The following is a 21,479-nucleotide window of genomic DNA, read 5'->3' as shown; positions in this document are numbered from 1 at the left end:
GGTGGGCCCAGCCCTGTTAGCTAACTAGGATTAGCACTAACCGAATTAGTTAAACTAACTACCCCCCCTGACACTGACCAGTGGGCCCCAGCGCCACTAATTCCTAATTAAGGATTAAATTAACCCTGTTAAACCCCCTTGTCACTGACGTGTGGACCCCACACGTCAGGTTTGACCTCAGCCAGCCGCAGTTGACCACTGACGTCATGCTGACGTCATGCTGGCGCAATATATATATTTCTGGATTTAATTTAAATCAGGAAATTCCAGAATATTATTTAAACTTCAAAAATTCATAACTTTTATTCTGTAACTCCAAATCAGACAAATCATATATGAAAAATGATCAGAAAAATCCAATCTATCCATCTGTACTATTTTCATGCATGATCAAACAAGTTAAATGGATGTTTTAAGCAGAACAAGGAAAAGCACTTTAAAAGGCCATGTTTGAGTTTGAAATTTGTATCTTTGATTCAAATTGGTTCAAACCCTTCTGGTTTTAGTTGCATTAGCCCAACACACTCATATTGCCATGTTTCATGCATGCATCATATTGTTGCACATTGTTTGGTGATGGTTGTGTATCGGTGTCCTTTGCGACAGGTTCTGCCTCCGAGGAGTACCGTGATTACCCTAACGAAGAACCGTATCAGTGCATCGAACCATCAGGCAAGCAACCAACCATTTGATCATATCGATACAATCCCATGTTCTCGCTCCTGATCTCTTTTACTGCATTAAGACAACGCGTTTCAAACTGCTGTGTGCTACGGTAGTTGAACCCATTTCCTCTGCATGACCTGTCATTGCCACCGTAACTAGATGAAACCCACTAGCATGTGTAGGAGTTGATTGAGCCATATGTATGTGTTGTTCCTACCTTGCTATGCCTGCTATGCTTAGAGTCGTGTCAGGTCTGGTTCATCTGGGTGATGGGCTAGAGTGAAATGATTATGTCGGTAATGAGAGTGGTGTGGTGAACACGATTTGGTAAAGGTATCGATGAGAGGCCATGTAGGAGTACATGGTGGGTTGTTTCATTGAAGCCGACCTTAAGCACTGAGATCTGTATGTGTGATTTAAGAATCAGCTACTACCATGCATTGGGCCCGAAACCAATGGACCCTCTCGGCTTCTTATTCACCCTAGTTCTCCGTCCAGGAGTTGCAAGTAGTTTCTGGTGTTTGTAGCCTACTGGAGGCCGTGGACAGCGCTGACCGTAGGGGTGGGCTGTGATGCGGTAGGTACGTGGCCGGGTGTACCGAATACCCGTTAGGTATCTCGGGAGCCCTCTTCACATCGTTCGGGGCCGTATGGGAAACCTCGGCCGGACTCCCTGCGGATGGAACCTGAATAGGCGATAAACCTGGATTGGAGGCTTAGGTGATTAGGTAGGTCGTGGCCGACACCCACGTTGGGCTTCCGCTTGAAGGTTGCCGAGTACATGTCGTGTAAACGACGGTAAGTGGTGAGAGCGTGTATGAAGAAGTACACCCCTGCAGGGTTAACATGATCTATTCGAATAGCCGCGTCCGCGGTAAAGGACTACTTGGTTGCCTATACAGTTCATAGACAAGTAAATGGAAACTACTAAAAGCCTCAAGATAAGTGTGAGTGCCGAGGATGGCTCTTCCGTAGGAAGACGGAGGCGGATCCTTGGTAGTGTATTGAAGTGGTGAGTAGTGGACTCGTGTGCGCAAAACCATTTCAAGTTGAAGTATCGTAGGATAGTCTAGCCAAGAGTCAAAGCTGGCTTGCTGCAATAACTCCACCAACCCTTCTTGATAATATGCATGTATGTAGGATCTGATGTAAGTCTTGCTGAGTACCTTTGTACTCATGTTGCTATAATCTACATTTTTACAGAAGACGCTGCAACCCCTTCTGATGGGTTCTATGTAGACGTTGACATCAACGAGTAGGCTAAAGACCCAGGTGGTGACCCTGAGCTTGTGAAGGACCACGTAGTATAGCTAGGCTTTCCAAGCCTCTTTTATTTTACTAGTTGTCTGTACTCAGACAAGTTACTTCCGCTGCTGGTTTGTATGACTGTATGACTTGAATGCTGGGTCGTGTGACCCGTATCTTTGTGTATGCTATGTATGGCTCCCTGAGCCTTAAATAAAGTACTTGTGTCGTAGAGTCATGTTGTGATGCTTCGTTGTATTTGCACATATCGAGCATATTGTGTGTATGATTGAAATGCTTGGTATGTGTGGGATCTGACTATCTAGTTGTTTATCTTTAGTAGCCTCTCTTACCGGGAAATGTCTCCTAGTGTTACCACTGAGCCATGGTAGCTTGCTACTGCTCTGGAACACTTAGGCTGGCCGGCATGTGTCCTTCTTCGTTCCTGTGTCTGTCCCTTCGGGGAAATGTCACGCTTTGAGTACCGGAGTCCTGTTAGCCCGCTACAGCCCAGTTTACCGGAGTCCTGCTAGCCCAGTGCTACAGCCCGGACCCACTTGCTGATGACCGACACGTTCGAAGCTGGGTCATGGATGCCTGTCCCTGTAAGTCTGTGCCACTTTGGGTTTACAACTAGTCATGTCAGCCCGGGCTCCTTATCATATGGATGCTAGCGACACTATCATATACGTGAGCCAAAAGGCGCAAACGGTCCCGGGAAAAGGTAAGGCAACACCCGTGGGGATACCGTGCGTAAGGCCGCAAAGTGATATGAGGTGTTACAAGCTAGATCGATGTGACATCGAGTCGGGGTCCTGACACTTAGGTACGTGGCCGGGGATACCGGGCACCCGTTAGGTGTCACGGACCCCTGTACACATCGTTCGGGGCCGTATGGGAAACCTCGGCCGGACTCCCTGCGGATGGAACCTGGATAGGCGATAAACCTGGATTGGAGACTTAGGTGATTAGGTAGGTCGTGGCCGACACCCACGTTGGGCTTCCGCTTGAAGGTTGCCGAGTACATGTCGTGTAAACGATGGTAAGTGGTGAGAGCGTGTATGAAGAAGTACACCCCTGCAGGGTTAACATAATCTATTCGAATAGCCGCGTCCGCGGTAAAGGACTACTTGGTTGCCTATACAGTTCATAGACAAGTAAATGGAAACTACTAAAAGCCTCAAGATAAGTGTGAGTGCCGAGGATGGCTCTTCCGTAGGAAGACGGAGGTGGATCCTCGGTAGTGTATTGAAGTGGTGAGTAGTGGACTCGTGTGCGCAAAACCATTTCAAGTTGAAGTATCGTAGGATAGTCTAGCCAAGAGTCAAAGCTGGCTTGCTGCAATAACTCCACCAACCCTTCTTGATAATATGCATGTATGTAGGATCTGATGTAAGTCTTGCTGAGTACCTTTGTACTCATGTTGCTATAATCTACATTTTTACAGAAGACGCTGCAACCCCTTCTGATGGGTTCTATGTAGACGTTGACATCAACGAGTAGGCTAAAGACCCAGGTGGTGACCCTGAGCTTGTGAAGGACCACGTAGTATAGCTAGGCTTTCCAAGCCTCTTTTATTTTACTAGTTGTCTGTACTCAGACAAGTTACTTCCGCTGCTGGTTTGTATGACTGTATGACTTGAATGCTGGGTCGTGTGACCCGTATCTTTGTGTATGCTATGTATGGCTCCCTGAGCCTTAAATAAAGTACTTGTGTCGTAGAGTCATGTTGTGATGCTTCGTTGTATTTGCACATATCGAGCATATTGTGTGTATGATTGAAATGCTTGGTATGTGTGGGATCTCACTACCTAGTTGTTTATCTTTAGTAGCCTCTCTTACCGGGAAATGTCTCCTAGTGTTACCGCTGAGCCATGGTAGCTTGCTACTGCTCTGGAACACTTAGGCTGGCCGGCATGTGTCCTTCTTCGTTCCTGTGTCTGTCCCTTCGGGGAAATGTCACGCTTTGAGTACCGGAGTCCTGTTAGCCCGCTACAGCCCGGTTTACCGGAGTCCTGCTAGCCCAGTGCTACAGCCCGGACCCACTTGCTGATGACCGACACGTTTGAAGCTGGGTCATGGATGCCTGTCCCTGTAAGTCTGTGCCACTTTGGGTTTACGACTAGTCATGTCAGCCCGGGCTCCTTATCATATGGATGCTAGCGACACTATCATATACGTGAGCCAAAAGGCGCAAACGGTCCCGGGCAAAGGTAAGGCGACACCCGTGGGGATACCGTGCGTGAGGCCGCAAAGTGATATGAGGTGTTACCGGCTAGATCGATGTGACATCGAGTCGGGGTCCTGACACCCAATGGATGTAATATGTGTAATAGCCGTGATAGCCTAGCATAAGTTGCTTGCTTATTTATTTCCTTGTTGTCTTGTTTATTTGTTTGCTTGTAGTCAGTGTAGTTCTTTTTCTGCGGTTTGCTAGTGGCTGCAATAACCTATTTTTAAAACTGGGCCACAATAACCATGGGCTAATATTTACTGTAGTGACACTGGGCCTCCTATGGGCCATAGAAATAGTGGGCCTTCTACGGGCCATAGAAACAGTAGGCCTTCTATGGGCCGTAGAAAGATTGGGCCTTCCACGGGTCGTAGAAACAATGGGCCTTCTACGGGCCTTATCATCAATGGGCCTTATCTGAGCCGTATGATCGATTGGCCAAACATGGGCCAATAACAGGCCTTATTATGTCCGTAAACGGGCTAGAGTTGGAATTTTCCGTTCATGGGCCGACCATAACGAGCCATCGTTAATAGGATGTATTTGATGACACTATGAAAACGGCCCAATGTATTAACGGACCACAAACGGGCCAACTGTAACCACGGGCTGAATTTGGCCCACAAGCAGAAAATTACGGTAACGGGCCGTAAGTAAACGAATGCTCGAAATGAGCCCAAGAATAAATGGGCTCTGAGAAGGTCGAAAGATAACATGGGTTGGAAACGGGCCATTAATGGGTATAAAGTGATACACTGTTCATTACGGGCCAGTTTCACCACGGGCCGTTAATGGGTCTAAAGTGATACACTGTTCATTGCAGGCCAGTTTGACCATGAGCCATTAATAGGCCAAGAGTTACATAGGGCCTCATATGGGACAAAAGACGTCATGGGCCATACATGGCCCAGAAGTGAAAACGGGCTGGAATAATATTGGATGGCCCAGATGACGCTAGTGGGCCTATTTCGTGTAGGGCGTAACGGGCCTTGGGTTAGCGGGTTGTAAATGGCCTATATGCGAACATGCCATTAATAGGATTTCCATGGGCCGGCCCGTCACCTTTTGACAAAGTCAAATGGGCCGGCCTTTTCACAGGAATGGGCCTCTGTTGGGCCGGGCCACGTGTCGACGTATCATATTTGCCTTCTGTCCAATGAGTGGATGACATCTGTCCCAACAATGCGCCGACACATGTTTCCTCCAGCCAATGATGATTTTACACGTGGAAAATCCCCATTGGTCGGGGCTGTTAACGGGTTATCGGATCCAAAACCCGACCCGATAGCTTAACGGCGTTCCGTTACAGTGGATGCCACGTGTCGGTCACCCTTGAAGAAAGCACTTCTGTGACGCACGATTTATCGTCATGGAAGTGGACACTTCCGTGATGATAATTTTGATAATGTCATGGAACACTTCTATGACAGCACAGGTATGACTATCTTGATTCTGTCATAAATTTGTCATGGATGTACATGCATGACAAAAAACGCGACCTACTGTAACAAACACGTATCATCACGGAAGTGTATTTTTTTGTAGTGGTAGTTGAAACAAAATCAACATAGCCTCCACGATATTTATGTTCATGGTGATTTATATCCTACTCATGCTTGCACTCAGTATTGATTAATTTTAATGCATGTTCATGACTGTTGTCGCTCTCTAGTTGGTCCCTTCCCAGTCTTTTTCTAGCCTTCACTTGTACTAAGCGGGAATACTGCTTGTGCATCCACTTCCATGAACCCCAAAGTTATTCCATATGAGTCCACCATACCTTCCTATATGCGGTATTTACTTGCCATTCCAAGTAAATTTGTATGTGCCAAACTCTAAACCTTCAAATGAAATTCTGTTTTATATGATTGAATAGCTCATGTATCAATTATGGTTGTCTATATCTTCCATGCTAGGTGGGTTATTCTCAATATGAGTGGACTCCGCTCATCATTCACGAGAACATGGCTGGTAACCGGGATGCCCAGTCCATGGCTCTAAGCAAATCAAATCGAAATAATTGCAAACAAAACTCCCCCAGGGCTGTAGTTAGTTGGAGGCACCCGTTGTTTCGGGCAAGCCATGGATTGATGCTTGTTGGTGGTGGGGGAGTATAATTTTACCATTCTGCTTGGGAACCGCCTATAATGTGTGTAGCATGGAAGATATCGAGATCTCTCGGTTGTTATGTTGACAATGAAAGTATGCCTCTCAAAATATTATTCATCTCTATTTCAAAACTCGAGCTCTGGCACCTCTACAAATCCCTGCTTCCCTCTGCAAAGGGCCTATCTATTTACTTTTCTGTTGAGTCATCACCCTCTTATTACAAAGGACCAGTTGGAGAGCACCGCTATCATTTGCATCCATTACTATTAATTTATATTGAGTATGACTATGATTGGATCTCTTTTACCATGAGTTACAATGTTTAGTAAGTCCTTGATCTTCAGAGGTGCTCTGCATTTATGTTTTGCGGTCTCATAAAGTGCTAGCGAGATTGTAAGTGCATCTAGTGCCACCCCTAGTTGGTTTTGGAGTATTGATGACAAACCTGGTTGAGGGACTAATGTGTTTGTGAGAATAGCAGGATAACACCGGAAGTAGTCCCTCATTGATTTGGTTTACCTACGGAGATGACCCCTAAAAATGTGTGAAGACAGTGAAGACAATGGTGGTCTGTGAAGCTATTCACACTAAAGACTATGACATGAGAAAACATCGAGTGAAGACTATGGAGCACGAAGACTTAGTTGTTTCATTGTTTCCTTTTCTTCTTTGTTGAGTCATAGGAACCACCACACTGTTAAGTGGGGTCCAAGTGAACAAAGTCGGAGTGACTGAAGTGATGTTCAACCAAATCCTATGTCTTCGAGCGAAGACAATGAGAGCAAATCTTATCCAGAGTCGGATGAGTCAGCTTTACTTGTAGCCCAAGTCAAGCTGCCGCTTGTGTTTGAAATCTGACCGTTGGGACACGTGTCAGTTCCTTAGTGACCCAAGGTCATTTCGGACAAACCAGGTCGGGTTGCCCAATGGCTATAAATAGCCCACCCCCTACACCATAAATTGGTGGCTGCTCAGAGTTAGTACACAACTTTTGTCATTTGAGAGCAACCCACCTCCGAAGCATTTGAGAGAGAATCCTTGCGAGGACAAAGCCCAAACCACCCAGAGCCCAAAGAGTGTTTGGCATCACTGAAGTCTTTCTGTCCACGTGATCTGAAGACTTGTTACACTTGAGGACTGTGAATCCTCGAGCCGGTTAGGTGTCGCATTCTGAGCATCCAAGAGTCAGTGTGGATTGCCGGTGAACAAAGTCTGTGAAGGTTTGGAAGTCTACCTTGAAGACTTACCATAGTGATTGGGCGGGGACTAGGTGTCCTTAGCTCAAGTGGAATAAGGTGAAGACGCGGACTTCTGAGTTGAATCTCAGCCTCCCTAACCAGACGTACAGTTGTCATAGCAACTGGAACTGGTTGAACAAATCTCTGTCCTCCTAAAGCTACTGGTTCTATCTCTCACTTCTCTTTATTTACAGTTTGTCTTCGTGAAGTCATTGCATGCTTGCATTATCTGTTTGACTTCACTGTGTGTCTACTTGTTCCGATCAGTTTCATACTATCTTCCATATTGATCCTTACTACCTAGCTGCTGATAGCCTTCGTGCTTTCACTTCATTGAATACTTGACTATGGCTTGTCTAGGGTAGTCTACCTTCCGCTGCATGCGAATAGTGTCACTTCTATTGTTTGTCTTCAAAACTCCCATGTTTTGAAGACTTCCATCAAAATCGCCAATTCACCCCCCTCTAGTCGATAACTAGCTGTTCTGTGTGATCCGGTTTAACCACCTGGAGTTTAGTTATGTCGACTGCAGGGACAATCAAAGTCTCCGCTGCGTGCCCCATCTTCGATGGCACTGAATACCCCTACTAGAAGAATAAGATGCGCATGCATCTTGAAGCCATTGATGTGGATCTATGGTATGTCGTCAAGAACGGCGTTCCCAAGACCGGTGAAGGTGTCACCCCTGCTGATGTCAAGAAGTTTGTTCAACTGGACTCTACTGCCAAGAACATCATCTGTGGTCATCTGACCAAAGGACAGTATGGCCGTGTGAGTGCTCTAGAAACATCGAAGCTAGTCTGGGACTGGCTCTCCATGGTCAATGAAGGCGTCTCAACTCAGCATGATCAAAGGATCAGTGTTATTCGCAGCCTCTTCAACCGCTTCAAGAGACACGACAATGAGAACGTCCAGCTCACATTTGATCACCTCACTGATATCACAAATGAGCTCCAAGCACTCGGCGCCACTGAGATCACGAAGCATGAAATAGTCAAGACACTGCTGAGATCACTTGACAACTCATTTGACACCTTAGCCCTGATGATTCAAGAACGCCTTGACTTCAAGACTCTCGATCCGTCTGGCATACTTGAGAGGCTCAACACACATGAGTTTCAGCTATCTGAGAAACAAGATATCTATGGCCCCAACTATGGCCGAACTCGCGCTTTGAAGGCAAAGGCTATTTCCTCATCTGAAGAAGAATCTGACTGTAGTTCTGGTGATCCTAAGACATTGGAAAGGAGCTTGCTATGCTTATGAAGAATTTTCAGAAATTCACTAAGAAGAAAGGCCTCAGAAAGTCTTCACGATCCAGCTCAAGAAATGATGAAGCTTCCACCCATGACCACAAGAAGAGAACCTGCCACAAGTGCAAGAAACCTAGTCACTACATCTCTGAGTGTCCACAGTGGGACAATGAGAAGAAGAAGAAGAAGAAGAAGAAGAGCAAAAAATATGATTCTGATGACAATAAGAAGAATAAATCCTCAAAGTCTTCTTCCAAGTCTTCATCACACAAGAAGAGCTCATCTGGCAAGGCTCGTGCTTTTGTTGGCAAGGAGATGGATTCAGAGGAGGAGTCTGCTTCTGAGGAGGCGGAGGTGGAGTCTAAGGAGGAGTCTGACTCTGGTGCTACAAGTCTAGCTCTAGCTACAGCCTACGTTGCCAAGTCCATCTTCAACACTGAAGACAATGACTCCGTCACCAACACTGATGATAATGACAAGGACGACTCGGCTCCCACCTACTGCTTCATGGCACATGGTGCCAAGGTAAAATCACGCGATGCCTACTTTCAAACATCAAGTGAAGATGACTCTGATGGTGAATCCAAACCTAGTTACAAAACACTTGCTAAAATTGCAACTGAACAACAGAAAGCTATAGAACATATTCAAAAACTGTTAGACAAAAGCGATGACCTGTTGGACGCGGAAATGACACGATCTCAGTCCTTAATTGAAGACATAAAATATCTTCATGTTAAGTACAAAGAACTTGAAAGTCCTCATGAAATGCTCTCAACAACTCATGAAAAGCTTTCCTACGATTATCTTCAAAGGAAGGAAGATCTTGAGAAATTGAGAGCGATTCATGAAGATCTTCAAAAAGAGAACGAATCACTTCGCACCCAACAGATCAGTCCCACTCAGGAAGGATTTGAATCACCATGTCTAAAATGCATTGAGCGTGATAACGCTGCCTCTGTTGCTGAATGTTCTACTGCTACTCCTGTTGCAATATCTTCAACTGCTGATGTGGTAACTAACCCCTCTGCTGAGGATACCACTACTATTGCTAATGAGAATGCTAGGTTGAAGACACTGCTTGAGACAGAGATGTACAAAAGTCTGAAAGGGCATCAGACATTATGTGATGTCCTCAAAAAGCAGATACTGAACCAAAACCCTAGGAAAGAGGGTGTTGGGTTCGAGAGGAAAATGAATGTTGATGGGTCTTACTGGAAGCCTGAGCAGTATCCCAAAACCACATGGGTTGTTGCAAAGGAACCTTCAGTAGATCCATCCACCTTATCTGGTTTCACTTGTGCTAACCCTATTATCATTGATGAATCCTTTGATGCAAACTATAAACTGTTTAAGAATCAGAATGGCGAAGTGTTTGCCAGGTATATTGGTACTAACTGCAGGAATGGGCCACCTATGAAGAAGATATGGGTACCCAAAAGCTGTCTTGAGAATTTTCCAGTGAATGTCATCATGACACCACCTACGAAGAAGACAAACCCCATAACAAAGGCTTCATATGGTCCAAAAGCTTCATACAAACCGAGGACTCATCTGAGTCACCCTAACGTCAATGTTTTGTATGGAAATTATACTTAGATGTATGAATATGAGCGTGTTTCTTCAAACCGCTATGTTTACAAAACTAAGAACTTTTCTGCTTATTCAGATGAGTATTATTCACCTCCTACAAGGCTATTTACTAGGGCTCCAAAGCCGAAGTTCTCAGATGCTGCACTTAGACTCATTGCTTCGAAGCCACCCCTAAAAATGTGGGTGGTTAAGAAAGCTTAACTCTATTTTGCAGGGAAAGGTCTCCAGCCAAAAACCAAAGGCGTCTGATGCAATTGCTGGGGACCTTAAACATCTTGTAGGGCGCAAGATAAAATTCCCAAATGGTATTACTATGTATTTTGTTCCTGAATCGCTTGCAAGTCATCCTATCAGTCCTAACCTTGATCTGAGCTTTGATAATTCTCTTGTGCGTCAAATGTTTATGCTTCACAATGCTCTTGGTGAATCCTATCCCCCTAACTGCACTGTAGGCTATGACACCTCGTACTTCAGAATGGATTATGGACAGTGGATGCACTAACCACATGACTGGCGATCGAAGTCTTCTAATGGATTCAACGCTACGTCCATCAGACAAGAGTCACATCACATTTGCTGACATTGGTAAAAGCAAGGTATTGGGTCTAGGTAGAGTTGCAATATCAAGGGATCAGCACATGGATAAAGTGATGCTTGTTGAATCCCTTGGTTTCAACTTAATGTCTGTCTCAATGCTTTGTGACTTAAACATGATTGTGCTATTTGGAAAATATCGATGCCTTGTACTAGTGGAATCTGACAAGTCTCTAGTCTTTGAAGGGTATCGCAAAATGATCTGTATATGGTAGATTTTTCGGCAGGACCACAGATGGCCATATGTCTTCTAGCAAAAGCTTTAGAGTGTTGGCTTTGGCATGGAAGGTTAGGGCATGCTGGCATGAGAAACTTGCACACTCTCGCGAAGAAGAAGCATGTCGTGGGCATCGAAGGCGTCAAGTTCAAGAAGGATCATATGTGTGGTGCCTGCAAAGCTGGAAAGATGACTAGGGCCAAGCATCCCTCGAATACAATCATGACGACATCTCAACCCTTTGAGCTGCTACACATGGACTTATTTGGCCCTACTCACTACTCTACTCTCACTGCTACTGCTTGTCTCTATGGCTTCGTCATTGTTGATGATTATTCCAGATATACTTGGGTGCACATAATCCTCTACAAGATTGAAGTGCAGGATGTCTTCAGACGCTTCGCCAACCGTGCCATGAACAACTACGACCTCAAGATCAAGCATATCAGAAGCGACAACGGCACAAAGTTCAAGCACACCGGCCTCGACCTTTACCTGGATACATTGGGCATCACACATGAGTTCTCAGCTCTTTACACACCTCAGCAGAATGGCATCATGAAGTGCAAGAACAGAACACTCATTAAGATGGCTCGGATGATGCTTGATGAATACAAGACTCCAAGAAAGTTCTGGCCCGAAGCCATTGATACTGCATGCCACATCATCAACCGTGTTTATCTTCACAAGCTTCTGAAGAAAAACATCCTATGAACTCCTAACTGGTAAGAAGCCAAATGTCAGCTAGGTGCTGGAGCAAGGATTCACATCACACTTCAAAATTTGCACCGAAAGCACATGCAGGTTTTATGCTTGGTTACGGAAAGGACTCGCACTCCTATAGATTCTTCAACCTCTTTCACTATAAAGTGGTTGAAACTATGGATGTGCGGTTCGATGAGACTAACAGCTCACAAAGAGAGTGAGGGAGTCTTGGATTAGGGGGTATCTGGACGGCCGGACTGTTGGATCGTGAAGATAAAAGACTCAAGACTTCGTCCCGTGTCCGGATGCAACTCTCCTTTGCGTGGAAGACAAGCTTGGCGATCCGGATATTATATTTCCTTCTTTGTAACCGACTCCATGTAAACCCTAGCCCTCTCCGATGTCTATATAAACCGGAGAGTTTAGTCCTTAGAGACAGAATCATAATCATCATAGGCTAGCTTCTAGGGTTTAGCCTCTATGATCTCGTGGTAGATCAACTCTTGTAACACTCATATCATCAATATCAATCAAGCAGGAAGTAGGGTTTTACCTCCATCGAGAGGGCCCGAACCTGGGTAAAACATTGTGTCCCTTGCCTCCTATTACCATTAGCCTTGGATGCACAGATCGGGACCCCCTACCCGAGATCCGCCGGTTTTGACACCGTCATTGGTCCTTTCATTAAGAGTTCCTCTGTGTTGTCGCTGCAAGGCTTGATGGCTCCTTCAATCATCAACAATAACACAGTCCAGGGTGAGATCTTTCTCCCCGGACAGATCTTCGTGTTCGGCGGCCTCGCACTGCGGGCCAATTCGCTTGGCCATCTGGAGTAGATCAATAGCTACGCCCCTGGCCAGCAGGTCAGGTTCGGAAACTTGAACTACACGGTCGGTATCTGCGGAGACTTGATCTTCAATGGATTCGGGCCGGTGCCAGGTGCGCCGGATAGTCACGATGAGCACGGCTTAGACCTGTTGTCGAACAACCCTCGGGATATCACACCTGCAGGAGCCCCGGACCTAAATCTAGGGCAGATTGCGTCGTCCGAGGACGGGTGGATGGACCCCGCCCCGGAGGCCGCACACCCATCGGTGGTAGAGCCGAACATAGACTTCACCCCCAAGGAAGCATGTGGCACTGGACCCCCGGACTCGTATCCGGCTATAGGTTCCAGTCCGCGCACCTCTGAGCCTGCAGAATCTGGTTGGGCTCTGGTAATGGAACTCACCACTGTGGATATCTTCCAGCACTCGCCCTTTGGCGACATGCTGAACTCTTTAAAATCTCTCTCTTTGTCAGGAGACTCTCGGCCGAACTATGTCCGGCTCAAGTGGGAAGCAAGCGATGAAGGAATTTGTTGCCCACCCACCACCCACTTCATTGCCACGGTCGATGATTTAACCGACGTGCTTGACTTCGACATTGAAGACATCGACGATATGGACGATGATGTAGGAGAAGAACAGGAACCACCGCCTATGGGAAAGTGGACAACCACCTCCTCATATGATATATATATATGGTGGACACTCCGAAAGAAACCAATGGAGATGAGGAAATAGAGAATAACCCCTCAAAGAAGAAAGCAAAGTATGAACGTCATCAGCGCCGCCCCAAGCCCTGCCACAACACTACCGGCACGGCAGTAAAAAACAATCCAGATGGTGCCGAAGATGAATGCAATCCCGATCAGCCTGCCTTCGAGCAGGCCGGACTAGCGACGGACGAATATTTAGAGAGGGACAACTACATGCCCCCTTCGAAGACGAGGTGAGCCTCGCGATGATGAATTTGGTGTGCCTGAGGACCCCACGGAACAAGTTCGCTTTAAGCGACGGCTTATTGGCAGTGCGAGGAGCCAGCAAAATAAGCAACATCAGCTCAAAGCTGACTGTCACACCCTAGCTAGTTCATGCATTAGAGTGTTGCATCATGTCTATTCCATTCAACAGAAACTTGAAATGGGGAGGACAGAACACCCAACCCTCCTCTGAACCCAACTAGGGTTTACTAAAAACATTTTCAATGAACCTGAAATGCCCTTCTAAAATGTCCATCATTTTTGTCTTGGTTCAGAACCCCTGCCAAAAGTGGTGCACAATTTTCTAGGTCATCCTAAGGTCTTTGAATTAAATCATAAATATTTGAATTTGGACATTTAAAATCCATAAAATATTTTAAATGCCCAAATAGTCCTAAACTAAAATGTTCCATGTTGTTTATATACTAAACAGTGGGCATGAGCAGTTTGGGGATTTTTGGAGTTGCCTAGGTATTTTTAGAAAGTCCACAAAGTTACAGAAAAAAATAGAAAACAAAAATAAAAAGAGAGAGAGGGAAACTAACCTGGCAGCCCACCTAGCCGGCCCAGCCGAGCAGCCGCTCCAGCGAGCTGCTTGACGTGGCTAGGCAGGCATGCATGTGCTCGATGGTGACTTCAGTGCGCGCCACGTAGCTGCTCGCCGCCCTGCTTCCTCCCCTCGCCGCACTGCTGGCCTGGATGACCTCCACGTCGCGTCCCAACCCCTCTGGACATGCCCATTCTCCCCCTGCCTCTCTCCCTCGCTCTCCACCGCCGTGGCCGATGCTGCCGTGCCCGCACCACCGTCAAGCTCGTGCTCTCCGTCGTCCCTACGCCGCGCCACCATCTCCAGGAGCTCCGCCGCCCTCCTCTCCTTAGAGATAGCCGAGCCCCGAGCGCTTGCTTGCCCCAAGGCCTCTGCACCAACCTCGCCCGACCCCGCCAGCGCCGGAGATCCGTTTCGCTGTCGCCACCGCACCAGCTCGTCCCCGACCACGCCGTCTGCTCCTACATGACCGCCGTGAGCCCAGCTACCTCCTCCCCCTTCCCTTTCTCGCTCTCGTGCACCACAACGAGCACACGAAGCTTCACCACACGCGCCGCCGCCGAGCTCGTCGCCGACGTGACTCCAGCCACCCACCGGCCACACCACCGTGTCCAACACACTCACCGCACTCGCAGGCGCCCAACGCGCCACTCCACGCGCCTCGCCGAGCCCCGCAGCCTCGGGTTCAACCTCGCCCGAACTCCGGCAACCGCCAAGGTCATCTCCAGTGATGTTTCCGTCCACCCCGAGCTCCACCACTGCTACCAAACGACGTGGCTCGCTCCCCGCGTCCCGTAGATGCCCTCCGCCGCCCTTTTGGACACGGAGCACAAAAATGCACTTCCACCGCCATGTGTGGCCTCGCCGGCGGCTAAACGCTGGCGGGTTTGACCCTATTGACTTTGACTGGGTGGGCCCAGGTTGACTCCCCCCTGAGTCTATGACAAGTGGGGCCCGCTCTACTAATTAACCTAGATTAGCACTAACTAAATTTAGTTAGTTTAAATAACTACTGACACGCGGGACCCATTGGTCAGTTTGACCTGGACCAGCTCCGTTGACCACTGACGTCATCCTGACGTAATGCTAACGCAGTAAACTATTTACTAGAATTATTTTGACACAGGAAATTCCAGAAAATACCACAAACTTCAAAAAATCATAGTAATTAATCTGTAGCTCCAAATGCAAAGTGTTATATATGAAAAATGATCAGAAAAATCCAATCTATCCATCTGTACTGGTTTCATGCATGTTTAATCAAGATAACCTGCTGTTTAGTGCAGAACAAGATGAAGCACTTAAAAGGGCCACTTATGAGTTTGAAACTTGAATCTTTGGTTCAAAATAGTTCAAACCCATCTAGTCTTAGTTGCATTAGCCCAATACACTCATTTTGCCATGTCTCATGCATGCATCATATTGTTGCATATTGCTTGGTGATGATTGTGTATCGGTGCTCTCTGCGGCAGGTTCTGCCCCTGAGGAGTACCGTGATTACCCCAACGAAGAACAATACCAGTGCACCGACCCATTAGGAAAGCAAGCAACCAACCATTTGATCATATCGATACAATCCCATGTTCTCGCTTCTGCTCTCTTTTACTGCATTAAGACAACGCGATTCAAACTGTTGTGTGCTACGGTAGTTGAACCCATTTCCTCTGCATGACCTATCATTGCCACAGTAACTAGATGAAACCCACTAGCATGTGTAGGAGTTGATTGAGCCATATGAATGAGTTGTTCCTACCTTGCTATGCCTGCTATGCTTAGAGTCGTGTCAGGTCTGGTTCATCTGGATGATGGGCTAGAGTGAAATGATCAAGTCAGTATGAGAGTGATGTGTTGAACACGATTTGGTAAAGGTATCGATGAGAGGCCATGTAGGAGTACATGGTGGGTTGTTTCATTGAAGCCGTCCTTAAGCACTTAGATCTGTATGTGTGATTTAAGAATCAGCTACTACCCTAGTCCTCTGTCTAGGAGTTGCAAGTAGTTTCTGGTGTTTGTAGTTTACTGGAGGTCGTGGACAGTGCTGACCGCGGGGTGGGCTGTGATGTGGTAGGTACGTGGCACGGTGTACCGGATGCCCGTTAGGTATCTCGGGAACCCTGCACACATCGTTTGGGGCCGTATGTGGAAACCTTGGCCGGACTCCCTGCGGATGGAACCTGAATAGGCGATAAACCTGGACTAGAGACTTAGGTGTTTAGGTAGGTCGTGGTCGACACCCACGTTGGGCTTCCGCTTGAAGGTTGCCGAGTACATGTCGTGTAAACGACGGTAAGTGGTGAGAGCGTGTATGAAGAAGTACACCCCTGCAGGGTTAACATCATCTATTCGAATAGCCGCGTCTGCGGTAAAGGACTACTTGGTTGCCTATACAGTTCATAGACAAGTAAATGGAAACTACTAAATGCCTCAAGATAAGCGTGAGTGCCGAGGATGGCTCTTCCGTAGGAAGACGGAGGTGGATCCTCGGTAGTGTATTGAAGTGGTGAGTAGTGGACTCGAGTGCGCAAAACCATTTCAAGTTGGAGTCTCGTAGGATAGCTTAGCCAAGAGTCAAAGCTGGCTTGCTGCAATAACCCCACCAACCCTTCTTGATAATGTGCATGTATCTAGAATCTGATGTAAGTCTTGCTGAGTACCTTTGTACTCATGTTGCTTTAATTTACGTTTTACAGAAGACGCTACAACCCCTTCTGACGGGTTCTTCGTAGACGTTGACATCGATGAATAGGCTGAAGCCCATGTGGCGATCTTGAGCTCATGAAGGACCATGTAGTATAGTCAGGCTTACCCAAGCCTCTTTTATTTTACTAGTTGTCTGTACTCAGACAAGTTACTTCCGCTGTTCGCTTGTAGGCTTGTATGACTTGAATGTGGGTCATGTGACCCGTACTTGTGTGTATGATATGTATGGCTCTCTGAGCCTTTAAATAAATTACTTGTGTTGTAGAGTCATGTTGTGATGCCTTGTTGTATTTGCACATATCGAGCATATTGTGTGTATGATTGAAATGCTTGGTATGTGTGGGATCTGACTATCTAGTTGTTTATCCTTAGTAGCCTCTCTTACCGGGAAATGTCTCCTAGTGCTTCCACTGAGCCATGGTAGCTTGCTACTGCTCCGGAACACTTAGGATGGCCGACATGTGTCCTTCTTCGTTCCTGTGTTTGTCCCTTCGGGGAAATGTCACGTGATGAATACCGAAGTCCTGTTAGCCCGCTACAGCCCGGTTTACCGGAGTCCTGCTAGCCCAGTGCTACAGCTCGGATTCACTCGCTGATGACCGACACGTTCGATGCTGGGTCATGGATGCCTGTCCCTGTAAGTCTGTGCCACTTTGGGTTTACGACTAGCCATTTCAGCCCGGGCTCCTTATCATATGGATGCTAGCGACACTATCATATACGTGTGCCAAAAGGCACAAATGGTCCCGGGCAAAGGTAAGGCAACACCCGTGGTAATACCATGCATGAGGCCGCAAAGTGATATGAGGTGTTACATGCTAGATCGATGTGGCATTGAGTCAGGGTCCTGACAGCATTGGCATCAGAGCCGAACTGCCTGTAGGTTCTTTAAGCCAAACTGGTCGATGTTAAGTCTAGAAATGCTTTAGTTATATGTAGGGGAATTGATTGTGGGATGGAACGTAAGGCTCTTTTTACTCCTTTACCTCATGGCATTCTGATCTGAGCCAGTCCATTCTTCCACCGGGGGTTAAGGATTAGGATCTCTTCTCTCTATCACGTTCACATGTTACTAATCAGTAGTACCTTATAGGTTTGATGGTTACAAGCCTAGTTCAGTTCTACTACCCTGTTATGTTGCTAAGTTGGACCCAGAACCTTGATATGATATTGTTGAGTGTCTATGCAACTCTTTGCAAAATGTCTCAAAATCCTTTTTGAGCATTTACAGCCGTTATGATGTCCAAATTCTGCTAGAAATTCTAATGCCTTTGTATTATATCATGTTTCAGATGGCTTCCCTCCCTCAGAATCAAGTGGTTCGTCTGACTCGATGCCTCGATGTACCTGGCCATACTGCTATGTTGGTCCGCGTAATAACCGAGGCTGGATACCGTTGGTATCCCAAGTACACCGTCGAGGAACAATATAGGGACTTCAATCAAAGTCAATACCTCTGCACCGTCTGGATTTTCCCTAGCTATCCTGGATCCACCGAACCCCTCCATTGCTCATATGGACTTGGGGTTACTATCGAGATGTCTGTGCAAGATGCTGCATATTCGATGATGACTATCATACGGGCCAGAACCTCCTTGCTCTGGAACACTGACTTCCGCTATATGCCGATGTCACTTCCTGGGCCAGAAGGTTACTTCACCGCTATCTACGCCGACTCTTCTAACGAGGATTCGCTGCTCCGCACCACCACACAGTTGCTTGAGGACAAGGACCGTGAAAATCATGCCTTGCGACTAGAGCTGTTCAACTCCCGTTCTGATCACTGGGCCACTTTGACCCGGTTTGCACCTGCTGTGCAGGCAGGGTATATGGATATGCGGGATCTCTACCCCGTGCGGTCTACTCTGCCGGACCGTATGGATTGGCAAGATGTAGGGGGCATCACTCCTCCCCGTGGACCTCTTCTGCCACCATTTGATGGTCCCAGGCCACACCCGAGTCCTTATGGACTGCAGGCTCCACGGGATCAGCTGTTTCCGGATGATCACGTTCAGCCTCCAGGACATGGGGGTAACTTCTATGAGGATTACTACAGAAATGTCTGAGCTGCTAGTAGCACCACTAGTATTGTAATAGTTATATCGTCCACCATCCTGCGTGACTTGTGGGATATGACTTAGTGTGTACCACTTTCCGGAGGTGTAGAAAAATAATGTATAGGAGCTTGGGATGCCTCCGATGAGATGTAATCTTCCTTTCACCATAGTAGTACTTCGTTTAGTCTTGTACTAAACCTTGTATGGCGTGTATGACGATGGAATAACAGAAGCAGTTTATGTATTTACCATGTCATACGGATGATCATCTTGCATTCCGAGTTATCCATTACATTCTACATTTATATGTCAGAATCTTATCATTCTGGACTAAACCATTGTCTTGTTTTCCTAGGATGGTAAACACCCGCAACAACCCTGCTCCCCCAGAGCAGGCTAAAGGCAGTGGAGTCAGGGATGCAAACCTGCCTCACCCTCCTTCTCTGGCCGAGGTTATGCTGGAGGCTGAGAGAAACAAGCGGGAGACCAACTGTTTGTTGGAGCGCATCGAGCAGAACACAACGCAGCATCACAGGAATAACTTGGTGTCGCTCAGCGACTTCATCAACTTACATCCACCCACCTTCCACCACTCCGTTGAGCCTCTCGACGCCGATGACTGGCTTCGCAGCATTACTCACAAGCTACGTTATGCACTCGTAGCTGAGGATGATAAGGTCACCTTTGTTGTATATCATCTTGAAGGCCCCTCCAGTCTCTGGTGTGAGAACTATGAAGCCATGCGCCCAGCTGGTCATGTCACTACTTGGGCAGAATTTAGTGAGGCTTTCCGTGAACATCACATTCCAGAGGGTCTTATGGACCGTAAGCATGAGGACTTCTGCAGTTTCACCCAAAGTCGACTCTCTGTGGACGCTTACAGCAGGGAGTTCGGTAACCTAGCACGCTATGCCACTGAAGAAGTCTCCACCGATGCCAAGAAGCAGGCAAGGTTCTGCAAGGGACTTCGCCCTGAGCTTCATCGAGATCTCCGTCTACATGAGTGCACCTCCTTTCAGAAGCTTGTGAACAAAGCCATCAGTGCTGAGACGGGTCAGACTGATTTCGAAGCAACACGTAAGCATGGTTGTGACATGGGTTCCTCATCCGGTGCTAGACCACAGAAGCGCCGGGTGTGGGTGCCTAACACTGCCCTGCCCCCCAGGTTCACACCGAGGCCATCCTATCATGCACCTTGTCCAGCTCAGCAGTATGCACCAGCTAAGCCCTATGGTGGGCCAACCAACAATGCTCCTCCATGCACCAGCTCTGTGAAGTGCTTCAAGTGTGGGGAATCGGGCAACTACATGCGTGAGTGTCCCCAGACCAACCCCAACCAGTCTGGAAAGGCTGTTGGCCGTGGCAAGCCAGCAGGGAAGGTGTACTATGCCAAGCCAGCCACCACTGCACGTGGCCATGTGAATTGTGTCTCAGCTGAAGAGGCTCAAGAGGATCCCAACGTCGTTATCGGTACGCTCCTTGTTAATTGCCACCCGACATCTGTTCTTTTTGATACTAGAGCATCTCATTCATTTATATCTGAGAACTATGCTCGTCTGCATAACACCACATTCTGTGATATGCCCACCTCCATGGTAATTCAAACCCCGGGATCCAAATGGCAAACCTCTAGAGTAAGCCATGGGAATGAAATCCAAGTTGACAGACTAGTTTTCCTTGCATCATTGATAGCTCTCAAATCTTCGGATATTAATATCATCTTGGGTATGGACTGGATGTTAGCCCATCATGCCAAGATTGATTGCTTCCCTAGGACTGTTCAACTTACGCATCCTTCAGGAAAGATAGCCAATGTCTTGACCCGAATAGCCAATCGACAACTATATTCTCTTAATGCCAGTCCTTTGCCAGACCTCGAAGATGTTTCGGTAGTCCGTGACTTTCCGGATGTCTTTCCAGAAGAATTGCCAGGTGTCCCACCTGACAGAAATGTCGAGTTCATGATAGATCTTATTCCAGGAACTGTCCCAATTTCTAGAAGACCCTATAAGATGGCACCACTAGAACTAGCCGAGCTTAAGAAACAACTCGATGAGTCCTTGAAAAAGGGTTTCATCCTGCCTAGTTCATCTCCATGGGCTTGCCCCGTCCTCTTCGTCAAGAAGAAGGATGGTACGGACCGGATGGTTGTAGATTATCAACCCATCAACTTGGTCACAATAGAGAACAAGTATCCGCTCCCCAGGATCAACGACCTGTATGATCAGCTCGCTGGATCCTCAGTCTTCTCTAAGATGGATTTGAGGTTGGGCTACCATCAAATCAAAATCAGGAACGGGGACATTCCCAAAACGGCCTTTGTTACTCGTTACGGCCAATACGAGTACACCGTCATGTCCTTCGGTTAACCAACGCTCCAGCCACCTTCTCTCAGTTAATGAACTCAATCTTCATGGAGTATTTGGATAAATTCGTCGTGGTTTACCTCGATGATATACTCATCTACTCCAAGAACGAGGAAGAACATGCCGAGCATCTAAGGCTAGTGTTGATGAAA

The sequence above is a fragment of the Triticum aestivum genome, chromosome 2B (assembly GCF_018294505.1).
Source record: "Triticum aestivum cultivar Chinese Spring chromosome 2B, IWGSC CS RefSeq v2.1, whole genome shotgun sequence".
NCBI lineage: Eukaryota > Viridiplantae > Streptophyta > Magnoliopsida > Poales > Poaceae > Triticum > Triticum aestivum.
This window is presented reverse-complemented; position numbering follows the sequence as displayed.